The sequence below is a fragment of the Micropterus dolomieu genome, linkage group LG10, assembly GCF_021292245.1.
Source record: "Micropterus dolomieu isolate WLL.071019.BEF.003 ecotype Adirondacks linkage group LG10, ASM2129224v1, whole genome shotgun sequence".
Classification (NCBI taxonomy): domain Eukaryota; kingdom Metazoa; phylum Chordata; class Actinopteri; order Centrarchiformes; family Centrarchidae; genus Micropterus; species Micropterus dolomieu.
In genome coordinates this window covers 26,345,827-26,364,511 of record NC_060159.1, presented here as the reverse complement: position 1 = coordinate 26,364,511, position 18,685 = coordinate 26,345,827, and the positions used below count along the sequence as shown (strand labels likewise).

The 18,685-nt window shown below is 42.2% G+C and overlaps 1 protein-coding gene across 2 annotated transcripts in view; it reads right to left on the bottom strand.

The window, feature by feature from the left end:
• myo6a (myosin VIa) overlaps positions 1-18,408 on the bottom strand; it is a 173,263-nt gene extending 154,855 nt beyond the window's left edge. Inside the window, exon 1 of one of the 2 annotated variants that reach the window (XM_046060244.1) lies at positions 18,223-18,408. The gene's annotated coding sequence lies outside the window, so the exon portion shown is untranslated. The remainder of the gene's footprint in view (positions 1-18,222) is intronic. The other variant, XM_046060243.1, reaches the window with a different exon arrangement.
• Between the last annotated feature and the right edge of the window lie 277 nt (positions 18,409-18,685).

The window sequence follows — 18,685 nt, the reverse complement described above, 5'->3', positions numbered from 1 at the left end:
TAACCAGGAATTTCTAGTCTCACCAACAAACTCAATAACCTCCGTCTGATCCCTCTGGTCTGAAGCAGCTAATTCAGAAACCACAAAGCATTTGACAGCAGTCAGCTAAAAGGCCGAGCTGAGCCTCGACTGCAGCGCTCATCGTCACATTAACATGTTTTTACCCAAGCCTTAAACTAAAATGGTACAATCTATTTGCAGCCACTGCCCTAAATATGAACTATGAACTATAAATATGAGCGGTCGGCATCCTCTGGAACATTATGTCCATTAACATCCTCAGTCAGGTGAAAAATGAGAGATGCAAACGGACCGGAGAAGCGAATATCAGCTGATGATTCCCAACGCAGCCGTCAGAGTGCGAGTCAGACCGATTCCTGCTCCAGCAGACGCAGACAGACGCTTTAAGCTAATGGTGGTGGCTAAATTGGTTTTTAAGCTTTTGCAACTGGAGAAACGGTGAGTGAACACGAGAAATGTAAATAAACTGGCTGAATAAGTTCTTTTTCCTTTTATCAAATAGTCAAGCGCATTAAAGGAGACCTATAATGCATTTCCATATTTTATGACTTATCTACAATGTTAGAATGTTGGATTGTTCATGTGAAACGTGGCCAAAGCTTCAAAAAATGAGGTTAAAGTATTTAAAAGAAATCCCTGCGATCCAAAACCTCAGATTTCCTCCTGGTCGCTCTGTTTTGAACGCCTTTTTCAAGACACTATTCCATATATGGTCATTTGCTCCGCACAGCAACGGCTCAGTCTGTCTGTTCCGCCCGGCGACAGCCTGGTAACGTGCTTCAAGTCTTGGCCAATCAGAAGACAGTGGGCTTTGAGAGGAGGGGGGGGTCTTAAAGAGACAGGAGCATCTACAGCTTGTTTCAGACAGAGGCTGAAATGAAACATGAAGTTTTTTTTTTAACTTTGAATTATGCAAAGCTGCCATACAGGAATCACAGAACTACAATACAGGACTGGAAAAGGTTTTGTTTCTGATCAACAGTCCAAAACCACCAAAAATCTAAATCAATTTACTGTCACATAAAACAAAAGAAAAACAGCAAAATCCTCACAACTGAGAAGCTCGAAGCAGAAATAATGGATCGTCAATGAATGAATCCTAGGCAAATTATTATTACTAAATATTTAATATTTATTTTTGGTGAAATGTCAGCACCTCTGTATCAATCCATCCAGGATTTTGCAATCGCAACAATTAATGCAAATTCAACAAATCCCCGTGAATTCAAGGTGACTTGCAATTTTGACCAATTGCCGTTTCCTGCAAACTCACTTCCTTGTTCACAAGACGCAGCAGTCACGTCTCACATTTGTCTACAGACATAACAACAAAAGGACCGTGAAGACCAAGATCCAGATCTTCTATATGAAAGTGGGGGTAAAGTGTTTTGCAGAACGTGCAGTGTTGTAGTCAAACACAAAAGAAAAATCACATTTTGCGACCACGAAACATACTCGGAGAATGGCAGAAACACATGGAGCAAGGGTGACAGACTACTGTCTTCTTGGCATGACACTGAACTGTGTGTGTGTATTATTTAAGAACACAGTTTAGGAATTTAAAAAAAGTATTTTTTAAAGTATCAATTATTATCATTCAACTATAATTCTGAAGTTAGAAAGGATCACATCTACCTTTGCAGTTTTCACTTACTCACACAATTTCATCGCAAAAAAAAGCCCAAGAACATCGCAATTTTTTAGAAGAGCTGGCGCAAAATCAGGCATTTTAAACCACGACAATCTCTAAAAAAGGACTGATTAGTACTGTTAGACTGCAAATCCACTGCATGTTATGAATAGGGATGCACAGATCCAATATCGGCCCGATAAAGACTCATATATATAATATATCAAACTGTTATATGTATGTAGGGATATATATGCATTCATTCATTCATTCTTCATCATCAGGAGATGTAAATGGTTTCTGTAAACATAAGCTGCTTTTATGATTGGTCTTTGCATGGGCTAACTTTCTTTTGCATGTTTGCAATAACTTCACTGGTCTACTTTGCATAACAAATGCAAACAAGTATGGTCTGTGATAGGACCGTCTGATGCAGAGTTTCTTCCTCGAAATGTCAGCATCATTATATTTTATATACGCCACGAGAGGCTCATATGCGCAGCCCTCTTAAGTCTGATGATATGTGCTGTGGAGCAGGCAGAAATTTAGTGGGGTTTGTTGTCTTTTTAACCGCCGAATTCAAAACCAATAGTGAAACAATATTTCCACCACATGGCTTTTGTTTACAATTTCTGGACCCTTTGAGTTTTTGCCTTTGTGATGGGAAACTGAAGCAATGCATGGATTCAGGAACCTGAACTTTTGGTGTAAAGAAGCTGAAATCAGAGAATTTTGAACTCAAACTGATTAATTATAATCATAGTTTGTGATTGATGTAATAGCTGATAACTAATTGACTGTGAATGGGCTGGACGATGTTTAGTGATTGAATGGAGGGTACAATGACTATTATACAACAGTTTTATTCTTCTACACTATTTCTGTCACTTCACCTCAAAAATAAATATTTAAGCATTCAGATTGCGGCTAAAAAACAGCTTAAATGAACTTATTTCTTAGCAGGTTGACAAATTATTTCATAAGGTGGATCCTGCATCCACATGAAGCCGTAGAAATGCCTGGCAGAGGGCGGCAGTCTGTGTGTCTGAAGCGCCGGTGCACAAAGGTTGTCAGAACTCATCTTTCCAGGCTGCAGCTGCCTCGATGCACTGAAGCTAAACAAGTGTGAACGTCAGTGTGGTGAGCATCAGTTCATGTAAATTTTCCCACGATGTGAACAATGTTGGATTCATCCTGAACATCAGCAGGCCGAGTTATTTAGGCCGGAGTCAAGCTGCAGGGGGTTATTTTGGGATGCGGTCACACTGGCAGGTTGTTTGCTTTGCTCTGTGATAACGTGTACTTTGTGCTTCTGGTTAATTTCACCTCACGCTGACACGTTGAAAAGAAAATCATCCGTTACTGAACAGCAGAGCTGTGCTGAGGACCGCTAATGCCAACACAAGGATCGAGTTCTCAATCAAACATGAGACCGAAAAGGGGGGCAGTGACCTCGGGGTTAAAGGTGATTTCACACCTGGAGTTCAAGAGCGGCGAACATGTCATACAAGTCATACAGACTGGCAGGTAACCCATTGATTAGACAGTTTTGGTGAAGTCATCATCTGGACTTTAATACCTCTGATGTGCGTATTTATGCTCTCTGGTGTCACAGAGCTCAGAAAGAAATAACTGATTATTAGAATTGTTAGACTGCAAGTCGACCGCATGTTATGAATAATCGTGACAAACAGGCGTCTTCATCGTGTCACACACATTTTAATGTACTTGATGAGCTGGGTTGAGAGCTCGGCAAAATATAACACCACCAACTTTATCGTGTAGCCACAGAAGCATCACGCCAGTCTCTTCCTCACAGTGAGGAAGCAGCTTATTTTACACCAGTATTGGATCCGTGCTCGGCGTCGGCCGATACCTAAAGCCCAGGTTTTGGTATTGGGACTGAAAAAGTCAAATCGGTGCATCCATCCTTTGTACTTCTGTGACTGATCAGGAAAAAATCCCTGCGCTCATGTGTTGATGTGAACATATGCGATAAGTACCTCAAAACTGTACAGTAGGGCAGCAACTAACGATTATTTTCATAATCGACTAATCTGCAGATTATTTTCATTTTAATCGACTAATCGTTTAGTCTTTAAAATGTTCATCACAATTTGAATAAATGACAAAAAATAGCCGCAATTCCTCACATTTAAGAGGAGGATACCAGCCGATTTCTCACATTTTTGCCTAAAAAAAAAAAAAAAAAAAAAGAAAATTAACTGAAACGATAAATCGATTGTCAAAATAGTTGTAATTTTCTTTTGAGCGGCTTATCGATTAAATCGACCAATCGTTGCCGCTCTATTGTATAGTACTTAATAAAGTACTAATAATAATGTACTTTGTTACCTTCCAGCACTGCTCAAAGCCCAGGCTAGGTTTACTGGAGTGACTCGGACCTCCTCCAGAGCCACAGACGACAACATACAACTTGGCTTTGGCATGTGTCAGATCGGTGGAGTGCCCCTTTAAAAGGTTGATGCAAACTAAAACCCCCCTCGTGGAAATATCTGGACATATCACAGTCTGTAGTGGAGAAACAAGCCGAGTTCAGTTTGGATGCCCGAGCTGCTGCCGCAGCTGCTGCTTTGTGTGTCTGAGAGGACGACACATTTTAACGGCAGCAGAGGAAGCGCTGTTTGAATCGGCCTGCAGCTAATGTGTGTCGACCCACTCCTCTGCTGACAGACAGACGGCTGATTGTTGGATCTGTGTCGTCGCTCACTGAGAGCTCGCCGTCACGACCGCTCAGTCGGGTCATGTGGTGAACAGAGAGCCCGTGATGTGTTCAGGGACAAGAACCCAGAGGGCAGATTGAGAATCGCAGAGAGACAGCAGAAAGCTGAAAGTCTCTGTCCTGAAATCAAACGGTTATTGTTCCTGAAACATCACTCTCTGCAGGAACTTCTGGAAACTATTACTGTAGATTTACTGTAAGTAGAGCTAAAAGGGAGTCATTTATTAATCAATTAGTGGATTGACAATGAATTCCCTTGTTGCAGCTTCTTAAATAAGCTCAGACACAACAAGAGATTTTCTAGATCAAATACATAACGTCAGGTTGTTGAGGCTGACGCTGGTATCAATATTTGAGAGCAACATAGTTTGTTATGTAACACCGTTTGGTCGTTCTTTGCTAATTAATTTTACAGGTGAACAAGGAACTTACTGACCTTTACAGGTAAATATAAGGTGAGAGTGAATATAAATGACAATATTATTGTTTTATAATTTCTTTATATATTTTAAATAATTACTGCATTACTTTAATACATGCGTCTCTTATTTTGTTTTCAGTTTCTTACTCTTAAGGTCACGCTTTGAGCAACCTGTGTGTATAAATGCTATAAATAAAGTTGGTTATTACATTATTATTATTATTATTATAATAAAGAATAAACAGAAACAGCTATAACAAACCAAGTGATTGAATTAAACTGAAAAAACGAAGTGAACTCTTTTTGCATTTCAAATTCCAATTAAAGATTATCTTTGCCTTTATTATCTAAAAAGGAAAATAAAGAAATTAAATACAAGATAAAACAGCCATCACGATATGCTTTTCATATATTATCAGAAGCAATCAGCTCCTCGCTCAGCACACATTATTTAGCCTCCCTGATCTGAAGTGATGATACCTCCTCATATATCTGATATCTTCAGCTTGTGTTAAATTATCTGCCTCATTGGTGGATAATTAACACCAGCTGACAGCCTCATGCTGCTTGGTTTTATTATTAATTCTCTAATGGTGCAGAAAACGAAGTTGTTCTCCGATGGGGTCGACGAACTTGAACTTTGTACAGCTGGTTGTCCTACATGTTGGTTATCTTTACACGAGCAGACATAATGATTCTATGGTCCGTTAACAAGCTCCGTGTTTCCTCCTCCTCCACCCTCACAACTGCATCGTGACATTTCAGGAAAATGGCAACGTGGGAGTTGTGATCAGCCAAATCCAAATGTGTGTGGGGTAGTCTAAAATGTAAAAGGATCTTCTAAATCACTCGGCTTATATCACCTTCACTGAGAGAAATTGTTCTGCCGGGTATCCCGACTGCCGTCCATGAAAGAGATTGGAGGAAGCAGAAGACACTCATATAAACATTATTAAATCTTTATTTCAATGAATACTTTATTAAAAGAGCCGTATATCTACTGTTAAAAGGGCCACTGCGTATCAGATCGGTCACTTTTTGAAGGTCTCTCATAGAAGGGAATCAAGTTTCTACTCTGTTTTGTCAGGGTCTCAAACACACAAGTACTGTCACTAAAGTGCCTGGAATTATCCTTACTTTTATTCTATGTAAAACTTTATTTAGCGAATATTAGCTATACATATTAAGTTAGCTACCTGTGTATGTACTGTATGTTTCAGGGCACTAGTTTCAGTGGATGCCGGCCACCTGGCTTGGTGGAAAAACATACTGAGGGACGTAGCTAAAATGGTGTTGACCTGTGAGAGACGGAGGGGAAAAGGCATGTGGTGACAACTTGTTCCTAAGATTTTTGTTTTTTTGTTGACGAGACAGGCCACATAAAGCTATGTAGTTACTGTGTCAACTATTTTCAGGTTCATAATCTTATTTAGAGGTTGTACCAGAACAGATTTACATGGTTTAATTGTCAAAAAACACCATGTTTTTTGTCATACTGCACATTGCTGCAGCTCCTCTTTTCACCCTGTGTTGAAGGCTTCGTTTTAGCTCTGGAGTGATGCATCTTGTCTCTAAATGATCTTTGTTGGGAGTTGCACATGCTCAGTTCCTAGTTAAGGACTACTAGCCAATCAGAAGCAGAGAAGGGCGGGTCAGCGAGACGCCGGTAAACAGCTCGGGTTCAGCCGTACGTGTTGCCGACCAGCTTGGCAACATGGACTGGAGCGAGAGTTTCAGAGCGGCGAGTTATTAATCTGTATCCATAAAGTTTTAACTGAGCTCTGTCTCTACATCACAGGAACAACTTTATGTCCACTGACTGCCTGGAGGGGAGCTAGTGTTTGGAAGGGAGAGGAGAGCTGTGTGCTGCAGCTCAGTTATTTTCCACCGCTGTTTTTGAGGGTGTGTCGGAGTAGCCGCTTGGCGTTATACGAGGGCGCATTTAGCTTTCATCCCTGTGACCTCACAGGCATGAAAGGGAAGCGGCTGGACTACAAACGAGCTGTTTTCAGTTCAGAGCAGAGTTTTCTGTGGGAGATGGGAACTCACTTTGGGCTTTTTCACTTTGCAAACCTGTTACATGCACAAAAAAAAGGTATATAACTCAATAAAGGAGAGGGAAAAAGCCTAAAAGCAGACTACCACCTTTAAATAGATTGCTCTGTATGGCCATAAGCACATGGCACGTTACTATAAGAGCACTAAATATAATATGAAGGATCAAACATGGAAGGAGTCAAACAGAAAACCTATGGATGGTTGGATGGTAGAACAAAAGGAGCGTTAAATAAAGATGATTAAGTTGATTTCAACTGTCAGTGTTTGTATTTTGGTGTTTTTAATGGGAATGTGGATCAATTTGAGAAGTGCCTATGATCATGTTCCAAATTCTATCATGCGTCATGTAGTCTGGGGGACTGGTCCTGGTCTTGACTCATTCACAGCCTCCCTTTGTCTTGGTCTTGTCTTGGTCTCGATGCACGCTAGTCTCGGTCATGGCTCAGGTTTGGGTGGTCTTGACTACAACGCTAATAAACAGCCTACAAAATCGGGTTGGGGTTCTACGGCATTTGTAAAATCTGCATATCAAATACAAATCCTTATCGAATCCATTTTAGATTCAGCTTTCGACATTTGTACGATACAGTACAGAAGCACCTTTAGCTATTTAAATAAAGCTTCCCTTACAGCCACAGCGCGACAGAACACCTGATCTATTGTCTTATTTCTACCATAAACAAACAGACTTCTGGCATTTGATCAAACAAACACTTGTGACGTTTTGAACTTTCCTTTTTACCCGAGGTGGTTTCAGGGTTTCCTTTTGTGTCGGTACTGTGGTCATGAATGTTTCCAGCATTCTCAGCTGCTGCCTCGCCCTGAACGCAGACTCACCGCTGGGCGTGTCAAAGGAACAGAAGAATAGCAGGTGATTCCTTTCACTGAAGCAGAAATTAACCTGACCCTCCCAACACGCACACAGAAGCAAACACACAATGTTCCTAAAGACTGACTATTGACAAATTTAGCACCCAAAGGAGTTTTTATTCAGTTTTTATTAATTATGAGTATTTAATTTCCAGTTCCAAGTTTGCTGTCATCTCAGACTTGCTGTCCAGATTGATGGTGAACTAAAAAAAATTATCTTAGCCGTGGAATTTCTAGATGTGCTGATGTTTTACAAACTCCCTGTAACACAGTTTAAAGATTGACAAGAGTCATCCTCCTAAAAGGCGAAGTCTAACACCAATAAAATGTGTCGTGAGCAGCTGAGAAGTTGTACATTACACAAAGAGAGAGAGTCTTAATGAGAACGACTTCAACGATTCATCCACTGCTGCAGTGAAAACCCCTCAGTGGGCAGCTGTGGATGACTGTGGTCTTACCGGGCGTTTCCCAGGTGTGACTGGTAGGTGGCAGTGTGAGTAATCTCACCTGCAGCAGCCTGAAAACAAAGCCAACACCTGGATACAAACTGGTTCTTAGTTGTGGAAGACGTATTCAGATCCTTTACTCGAGTAAAATACAGTAAAAATATAGTAAAATACTCTATTACAAGTAAAAGTCCTGCATTCAAACTGTATATATATATATATATATATATATAGAGTAGTAAGTATAGAAGTATCTGAATGCTGCAGGGGGTCGAGATGAAGCCTACTTTATATACTGCAGTGTAGAGGTGGGAATCTCAACGCACCTCACGATTATCGATGCATCTTGTTGCATAATATTTTCTCTGGATAATTACTAAGCATTTAATTTGCACTTTAAAATCCAAAAGAAACATCTCCTAATTAGCTTAAAGGGACTAGTTTGCATCCCTAATTTACTTTTTTAACCTCGTCTCCATGGTTACCAGCTTCATTTCTTTAGCAACTAGTTGTCAGACTCTGAAAACTGAAATCTAATTATCAGGATGCACGGTATGTGTACAGGACAGAGCGGTACTCCAGTTTAGTCTGATGTTCTCAACCCTGGACAAGTTCACAGGTAAGTTAGTAATGACGTACAGCTGAGCTACTTAATATATATCCGTCAACATGTCCAAGATGCAAGACGCACAGCTTCAGGTGCAATACCACCACCCTCTGACCTGGAGGAGAGCGGACCGTGAACTGCACTAGGCTGGTAAACAAAGACGCAATCGAATCTGCAAAGTGAACGCAAAAGTGTATCTACTCCATCTGGATTTGGAGCTACCGTAACTGAACTACACCTGAGCAAAAGAGGGTTTGTAGGAACAGTCGTGTGGGTCGTTAAGGGACTGACAAACAGCCTCCATTATATTTTAGAAATGAGGACACGCTCAGAATAAATACTTAAAAGCAGCACAGTTTCTGGCGGCTGAGTTTCTTCGTCTTCCAGAAATTGATTTTACAGGTAAAATCCTCAAAGTCGCTCCTGAGTTTTTAAGTTAAAAAGTTTGTTTCCTGCCCCGACACTGAAAGCCTTCTCTGACTCTCTTGTTTTCTTGGTAATCTGCCCTCTTTGAGCTCACTTCCTCGCAGCAGATTGTTAAAACAGGCCTAACAGACCGGGACATTATGCAGTCGGCCCTTAAAAAAAAAGAAAGAGAGGAAGTGTCCGGCTCCACTGGGACACTGACAAACGGGACAGACACAGAGGACGACGAGGATCAAAAGGACCAGGGCTGCATCAACTTATTTACCCAAAAGCATCTTTGTGTTTATGCAGCAAAGAAAGTCCACCTGAGAACTGGTTTCTCCCGAACAGAAGAGGATTAATCATAAATATAAACAGGAATCACAAGTGAGATATCTGAATGAAAAGGCCGCCGTGACGTGGGCGTGACGGTTCTAATATTAGAAATGTTCTGAGGGAGAGTAAATTCAACTTTTCACATCCACTGGTGCAGAGAGACGCCGACAGCAGTTTGAAGACGGATCCAAAACCTCTGCAAATCAGCAATATTACAAGAAAGCAGCAGTTACAAGTACAAGGTTCAGAGCTGTAAAAACGCTGGCAACAGCTAAAAACCAAGCGCTCTTGTGGCATTTGAATATTTATGAGAAGTGTCACGGAGAGCCGGATTAGCTCGGGTCAAAGTCCTCTTGGAGGAAAGCCACAAAAAACTAATGAGCAATGTGACAAAGCAGGGAAAGGAAACACCACTTCAGAGGAAGGAATACTATATTTTCCATTCAGCAAACACTCGTGTTTGAGTCAACAGCATTAATCCCCCCCCCCCCTCGCTCGCATCGCCTCCTTTTTAATCTTGTTCAGTCGAGGCAAAACACAAGAACAGCTGTTCAATTAAAAGCACATTTCTTGTCAAAGCATCCCAGAATATTACCCGGAATTCAAAGGCCTTGGTTTGACTCTATCTGAGGAGGCCTCGGGGTTTCAAACGAGGTCACCGGCACGTGATCCTGGACAAGAGGGGGGGCCGCCCTCTCTGTTGTAACAGCCATCGGCCGCCGTAATGACGGGTCGGGTTCATTCGCACGGTGACGCGACGTGACGCGCTGATTCACTCACACACACACACACGAGCTGAAGGAGACGGCGCGCAAGAAAACACAGGTCTGCTGTTAAAAAAGAGAAGAAGTAGTGATTAAAGGGCGGACAAGATGACTGCGACGACTAAAAATAAAACATCCCGTCTCCAAACATGAAGATTAAAAATAGCTTCTGAGGATGTTTATAACCGGACTCAGTCCTGGTTCTCCTTTGTTAAAATACTCTATTAGTAATGTGTATTACTTTAACTGTTCAACGGCTTAAAATACTCTTATTCTCACTGCAGGTTTCTGTGGAAGTCAGAGTGAGCTAAATGTCTGAATGTCTTTAAAATAACTGTGTTGCTTTGTGGCCTTTTAGAGCAGGAACCAACGTTATTTAAGCCACTGGCAGATTAAAACTGTGGAGGAAGAAGGAATCAGCTTGGTTTAAATAGCTAGGTTATTATAGTTTTGCATTTTTCATTAGTTTTTTTTTGTTTAGTTTGTATTAGTTTTTTAAAGCGGGTTTGATTGTTTAGTTTTTTATTTTTGAAAATGCTGTTTTAGTCTTTGGGACTAAAAATCATATCCACCCAAAATACGAGGCTGATTTAGGCCTTCAGAAATAAACTGACAAAGACAAAAACTTAAGACATTTACTTTACTTATTTTAGTTAGATTTGCAAAACAGACAATACAGTTGAACGTTGAACGCAAATACACAACACGTTGGTGACGCTTTCCCACTCAGCTCGCTCTCAGTGGGTGTTGTGCGTTTCTGATCGGAGACCGTCTGTAAACCCGTCACACTACAGGATCATTTGGGCCGTTAATCAGTTCCAACCAGCCTCTGCTCTGGACCCAATTGGACCCAAAATCCGCCCATTTCTGCTCTAGTGTGCGGCGAGCTTAAAGCAGAACAGTGTGTCCTGATTAGGGTCACTGAGCAGGACACGGATACGAAATCACTAAAGCCTAGTTCACACTACACGCCATTACGCCTGGTTTGGCGGTCGGAGCACTCGGCGACCGTCAGCCTCTGATCGGGGGTAAATCAGCGATTGATCGGCGGTCGCCAGTAGATATGAGTGAACTACCCAACGATGCAGCAAAACGGCTCCCCGACACGTCGCAGACGCCAGACGGAAACCTAGCACGCCAAATATCTGGAGGAGTCGGCCGACTCGACATCCACATCCAGCCAATGAGAGCAGGCTGCTAATCCATCCTTTCACCCAGATTCTTTGTCTTTATAAATCGCCATCTTTATAATAACAAACTGTTTCGTGTGCAGGTTCGTGTCATTTCCCGTTTCACATTTCACGTGTGTTTTCTTGACAAAACGTGGTTCGGGTAGCTGTCAGCTCGTGTAGAGTGTGACCCCCTGTCACCGATCAGTCACGTAGTGTGAACGCCACAACGGCTTCAAGACTCCCGTCACAAGACGGCAAGTTGTGCAGTGTGAACGTCACGGCGATCGGATGTAGTCTGCACGAGGCTTTCCTGTGAGCTGGACTGTTGGCTGAACGCTTTAAAATGTGAATGGAGACGCGTTAGCTAGCGGCGCCACCTTCAAACTGAAAAAACAAACAAAATACTTCATGCAAAAGATGAGTTTTTGCGGCATCAGGAGACACAAAATTCGCATAAGACAAAAAGGACAGCGTCACATTCACGGAGTAGCTAAACGAAGCAAAGCCCAGATGAAACTTCTGTTAAGCGTTTAAAGAACTGCTCCTCTGATGTCCCAGCGCACGCTAAAATTAGATTTAAGTCATGTTTACATTTTGTTTGGATATGTAGTTCATGAATTAGCTTTAGTTTTTCCAAAACATTTAATTTAGGCTAACTGTATGCATTAGAGGTGCATTTACACTAACTGTGTTAAATTAAACTGCCTTTGCTGGTTGAGGTGCACAGAATGCAGCGATGAGGATTATTTACAGATTCATCTTTCACATAGATTTAGCCGATTAAAAAATTTAAAAAAATAAAAAAACATTGAAACTTACTTGTGTTTTAAGGTTTTATCATAAGAATCAGACATGAATTTCTAAAACAACATGAAACATGTTTGTTTTCCTTGATTAATTAGATAAATGGTTAATTAATTATAGAGATAATCATTCTTTGGACTCCTGTTTTCCAAGAGGAATACAGTTTGGGTTGTCATTTGGAGAGAGAAGGTAATCCGACCCAGCTACAGGAAACGGCTCCTAAAATGCAAAAGGTTTGTGGGTGTAAAGAGACAGATGTTGACATCTGATAGCCAGCGGTTTCTCAGGCTCAGTTAAAAAACTGTGTGTTAAAGTAAAGAGGCTGAACTGGAGTGTTTTCACTCCATCTGGCCACCGCAATCTTTAAAAACTCTCAATAGCAGATCGACATGCGAGTCCACGTGACTTCTGTTTACAAGCCCTGGTTCACTTTTAATCCGGCACTGTGTGTGTATGTGTGTGTCAACTCCGTTCACGATGTTTCAGCTTCCCTCAGAGATCAGAAAACCCCCGGAGCGAGGCAGTCGGGCTCGCAGACGGCGTGTAAGTCGACACTCTACATCACCGTCAACAGGAGACTGGTCTGCTCAGTGTGGCATGACTAATTCAGCTCGCATTCCCCCCCCCAATTACAAAGGCTGATGAGAGGGAGGGGGGCTGAACCACCTCCATCAGAAACGAGATATGTACGAAGCCTCCTCCCGCCGCTCCGTCATCACCGGTCAGGAGAAAGTAGATGCTGCAGGGGCGGTTAGCAGTCGGCCAGCTCACATTAGGGACGTCACGATACCAGAAATGTAGTAGTCGATACCAATTACGATTCCACGGTATATAAAAACAACTGTGAAAGTTGTGAGAGGACGTCCAGGACAGATGAGCGGTGGTTTGATTTCAAGATATTTATAAATGAGCAAGCTGTTGAAATTACAACCTTACACTGTGCATATTTAATTATTAAATAAAAGAATTGCTATTTTCTTTACAATCTCACAGGTGTTAAATGTTTAAGGGTGGTCTCCGTGTATATTGGCCGTGGTTTGAGATTTGAGAGAGTTATTGATGATTGAAATGGATCATATTGCACTTTTCAGACAGATTTTGAGTCCATCCAAACGGTGAAACGTCCGCCTACATCGGCTCTCCAACGTATCCCAAAACTGGGAGAAATGGAGGCTTTGATACGGAGTTTTTTTTAAAGGTAACAGCCGCAAAATTAACCTCACGACTGCTTGTCGCTGGAGCTGCACTTGTCGCTATCTTCCACCGGGGAAAAAAGAGTACCGACGTGTTTTCAGAGTTTTGGTCTCGACTTGGTAGCGAAGTATCGGTGACATCCCTAGCTTACATAAATGGTTTCTGGAGACAGAGGCACTCAGGGGCCTCAGGTAATGTAACAAAGCCACATTGGGACTTGTTAAACATAGTCAGGGTCGACAGTTTAATCCCTGGCAAAGTTAACTACTCAAATAAGTTGGACATCAATCAGTGGATCCAATCAGAGGTGATGTAAATCAGTGCGTTGGATCAACTTTGACACAAGATTTTGTGCTGTTGACCATCAGCAAACCAACTTAAATTATATTTATCAAGCATCTCAGTCCTCATTTGAGTGAAGTGTCAGTCTTAGAGCTGATTCACGACTCTTTGCTGTGCCGCAAACAGGACTTTGGATGACGATGTAGGCAGGGACCAATCACTAAAGAGATTTCGTCTATTAAGAAAATTATAAAGATAAATTCACATTGAATGGTGAAATTCCTACGAGGAGTTTATATTCAACACACATTTATTCACGAGAATACATTATGATATAGGCCTACTAGTGTTGTAGTACTCGAGACCGGTCTAAAGACCACTTTTTGATGGTCTCGTCTCGGACTCGACCGCATTTGTACTCGGTCTTGTCTCGGTCTCGGTCATTGAGGACTCGGGATTTTATTTCAAGATCAGTCAAGACCATAACTTTGGGAATATCAATAAATTGCTTTTACAAACGTCTCGCTTCCAGTGCAACCAATAACCCTAATTAAAAATGTGTTGTTCCCGTTAACGACTGTCGTGATGGTAAACGTGGAAAAGGAGTGTTCAATAATAAAGATGCTTAAGTTGATTTCAGCTCTTAGTGTTTGTACGTGGGTGTTTTAATGGGAAAGTGGATCAAATTACCTGTGATCTCGTTCCACATTTTATTGTGCGTCATGTAATGTGGGGAACTGGTCCTGGTCTTGACTCTGTCTCGCCCTCCCTCGGTCTTGGTCTTGTCTCAGTCTCGATAAACTCTGGTCTTGGTCTTGACTATAAAACTCAGGCCTACGCTTTAATAAAAGTTTATGTTTATACGAGCGCCATCAAATGCGCCCACTACTCCTGTGAAGCCGGCTATTTGCATGAACTGTGTTTGCTTCTGTCGGATTACGGGCGGTGTTGTTGGGAAGTCGATGAAACGCGTGACAGTGTGCTATGATTGTTTCCATGACTATTCGGCTTATTGATGCTAGTGACGGCCAGGACTTTGTCCTGTGGCAAATAAACAAAGCGTCATCACAACCTTCAGTTTAGCTGAAAACGCATTGCCGCTCAAAGTCAGCGGTGAGATGACGTCCCTCTCCAACTCGCCGACAAAGATCATGCCGTCGTCAAGTAATTCAGAAATTCTTCCTCTCCTGAAATATTGGCGCCTCTGTGAGAGCGATTCTTAGCTTTAAGAAATTTGATAACTTGCTTTTATTCTTAAGTTTAAAAGCAGGAGTAAATTTCATGACTTCTCAGCACTTCAGACTAAAATGGCACTTTGAGAAGCTTGATAAATACGGGCCCTGGTGACACCATCATTTACAACGGCTAAATTTAGCACTAATTAGTGAATTCACTTAGGAGTGAATCCAAGTGAATCAGCAAAGTTGTTTTAAATTTGCACCACTGAACACGAGCATGTCATCTTGACAGTGTTGAACTTTGTGGGAACAAAAATGCTCGATTAGCTTTGTTCCCCACAAAACAGCAACGGTTGGCAGACAGTTATGAGACAGGATGGTGCAATTATGTCTTTTGAACAAACTGCAAAGAGTTAAAAACACCAAAGTCACACAATAACACAAACTAACCGACCCAGGCAGCGGTAGACCACAAAGGTAAAATGACTGTTATTGTCAATGGTGGCTTTGACCAGAGCGAAATAGGGGTTGTTTCTGGTTAAACAAAAAGGATCTTACTCTTCTCTGCTCATTTCCATGATGTTGTCAGACACTTATAACAACAGTCTGATCCTGTCAGTGGCAAGAAAGAGCTCTTTAGTGAACATACTCATTTACCCTAACCCTAACCCTCGCTCAATACTGGACCAGTTAGTCACACTGACCCAAAAAACATCTGAAAATAAGGTCCAGGTTGGAAAATACCACAGTTACCCTTTAAGTACATTCCCCCGGGCGTGGTTATTAAACCGTGTCAACCACAAACAGACGACGATGACAAAGTCAGTATTAGAAGAAATCTCCTTTAACACACACAGCTGATAACCTTTGTCAAGGTCTGGCAATCTGCAGTGTTTTATTTACTTATAAAATGTTTTATTTAAATGTGTTCTGTTATGAGTTTCAGCCTCAAGGCTCTTGCACACTGTTAACCTTTTGTCCTGATAGCAACTGAGCTAGCTAGCTAGCTCACCAACTGGCAGTTAACAAAGCAGCGATGTCCCGTTAACAAAATAAAAGCCTGTACGACGGGATTTTAATCTTATGTTAATGCTGCAGTTTTGCGTGTATCGTTGTTGCATTAACACCTTTGTATATTCTGTCATATCCCTGTATTTATCTTATATAGAACATCCAGAATACATTTCCAGGATATTCCAGGAATTCCTTGACTAGGTTTCCCCAAGAATTTCACTCTCATCCTCTTCCACGTCCAGCTGCTTCGTTTCTCCTCAGTGTTACTATGCGAGGACACAATACCGCTGTTTACAGAGAGAACCTTTTTAATCAGAGTATAATTAACGGAGGCATTCAAGCGCCTACTAGTTGGCTAATTTTTGGGAAATTTACAGCTTTCTCATGTATGCAAGGGCCTCTTAAAGTGGATAAAGATGCATATAAACAGCTTATCTTGAGCCATTACCCAGGATGCCAAGCGCATTTCATTGGTCCCGTCTCTGCTGCAGCCAAAAAAAAACTTAATACCAATTACTTTTACACTCAAGTCAAGTCCTCAAGGCTGTAATGTGCATCTCTCAGTGGCAGCAAAGAAAACAGCCCGACAATAAAAGGCTGAGTCCCGTCCAGCTAATCCAATAATCATGCAGTCATTCAGGATCATTTCCTGAAGAGGACTTTGATCCCTGAAGTTACTGAACCTCCCTGAACTCGGGAAGGACAGCGTGGTCACAATGAGTGCGATTGTGTCCTGACATAACGTGATTATATATGTCAGTACGGGCCATAAAAGAAGGATATGGTGAGCAACATTCAAAGTCCCTTCAGAGATCAGGAGTTTGCTGTTGCAGAGGCCAACACCCAAACAAACACCACACAAGAGTTCAACTGTATAATGTTCATAGCACAGTGGGGACAGTAAATAATGCAAATTGCATGCACATCCATAAATAAATATCACTGTGACAATAAGTAAGATGTAACGTAAAAGACCATTTAATGTGCTTTTTGAGTATTTCAGACAGATTTGAAAGACTGCAATAACCATAACAGTGATTTCAAAGCGGCTTCTGCATAAAATGTTTTTAAAAAAACAAGCTCAGCTCAACAAGCACTGAGGGGTCTTATGTAATCATGCAACACAGATATAACCACTGTGAGCTCCTTCCCCTGACTTGTGAGGATGCCACATTATCTTTTATCATAGCTCAGGCAGTAATATCACAATGGCCAAACCCACCACCTCCCTCGGCTTTTTTTTTTTCTTATGCAAAGCATGTCCATTGATTCTTCTTCCCAGGCTCAGCAGCGGCGGTGTGGGTGTGTGGGTGTGTGTGTGTGTGTGCGTGCAGGCCGCAGCCGTGCTTATATTGTGAGATCTGACATATTGCTGCTGCCCAACAACACAGCCTCTGTCATGTCATGTACGCACCAGTGAATTCTCTTCGCAGCTGCCAAAGCTGCGTCCCTTTTGAACTCCCTCTAATGTAATGAGGCTTGTGCTAACAGCTCGCTCAGATATGTGCGCCGCCGCTCTAGCTGTCCAGACATTATCTCACGCCGAGCCGAACCCCATTCAAAAAACGCTTTAATTTGGGATCGCGATGCTTATCATGCGCACACAGACGCTGTGAACAATGAATCATCACTTTTTCTGACCCGGGAGACAATTCTCTTTAATTCGGCTTGTATATAATCAACAAAGCAGCAGATCTGTTCCCGATAATCCAACTTTTAAATATTGTTTGCCTGTTAATTCCATTATGTTCTTTAACCAGAATACACCCTTTTGTGGCAATGGCACCGCGGATTAGTGTATTGGAAAAGTTGGAGCCTTTATGAAATAAAATTCCTCTTTTATGCCGAATTTTAGAGCGTGTCTTAATTCTTCAAAATATCTATTGGACGATTTAATCTAACAAACACGCATCTATTGATCATCAAAAACACTTTAATGTGCCGGATGTTTAAAGGAAGTCTGGGGCCGACTCCTCTCAACAAAGCTAGACACATCTATAAGCGTGATTTATGTTGTTTAAACATCAAATATCCCACGGCTGAGTGCAGGGACGATAGAAACTGGAAGGTTATAAATGTAGCTCGGAGTAAACTGCCGTTTATCTAAGGATTTGCCACCGCTCTCAGCTCTCAGCTACGTGTTGACGGGTTTCCTTCTGGGAAAGTTGCACCGTGTGTTGACAGCCTCCCTGTAGCCCGGCTGCTAGCTAACATCACCGCCTCGCTGCGGTGCAGTCTCCCCGCCGGTGCGTGCAGACGGCTGCCGGTGTTGCCTACCTCCGTTTGTGCGTGAACTCCCGGGTCTCCGCAGTTTGTTTTAAGGAAAGAAAAATAAAAAAAACAGAAAAAGAAATCCCAGAAAGGAAGCGCGTGTCCCAAAACAACAGCCGGGTGTCTCTCTCTCTCTGGATGATGGGTGTCCGCTCCGGCAGCCTGGGCCACACTCTCCCCGCCCTGCAGCCTCCGACTCCCGCAGCGATCCTGGGAAACTGGCCGCGTGACGTCACGAGCTGGATAAATAGTCCCCGGCGGAGTGATACTACCTGCAGGGGGCGCTGTCCGGCCCAGGAGGTGCAGGGGGGGGGGGGGGGGGGTTAATGCTCGTGCACAGGTGGATTGTTTTAAAAGGGGCAGTGGAGGAAGTGTTGTGAAGGTACTACTAATAATACCACACTGGGAGCATCTGCGGTGGAAGAAGTATTCAGATATTTAACTTGAGTATTAAGTTGTAAAATAAAAA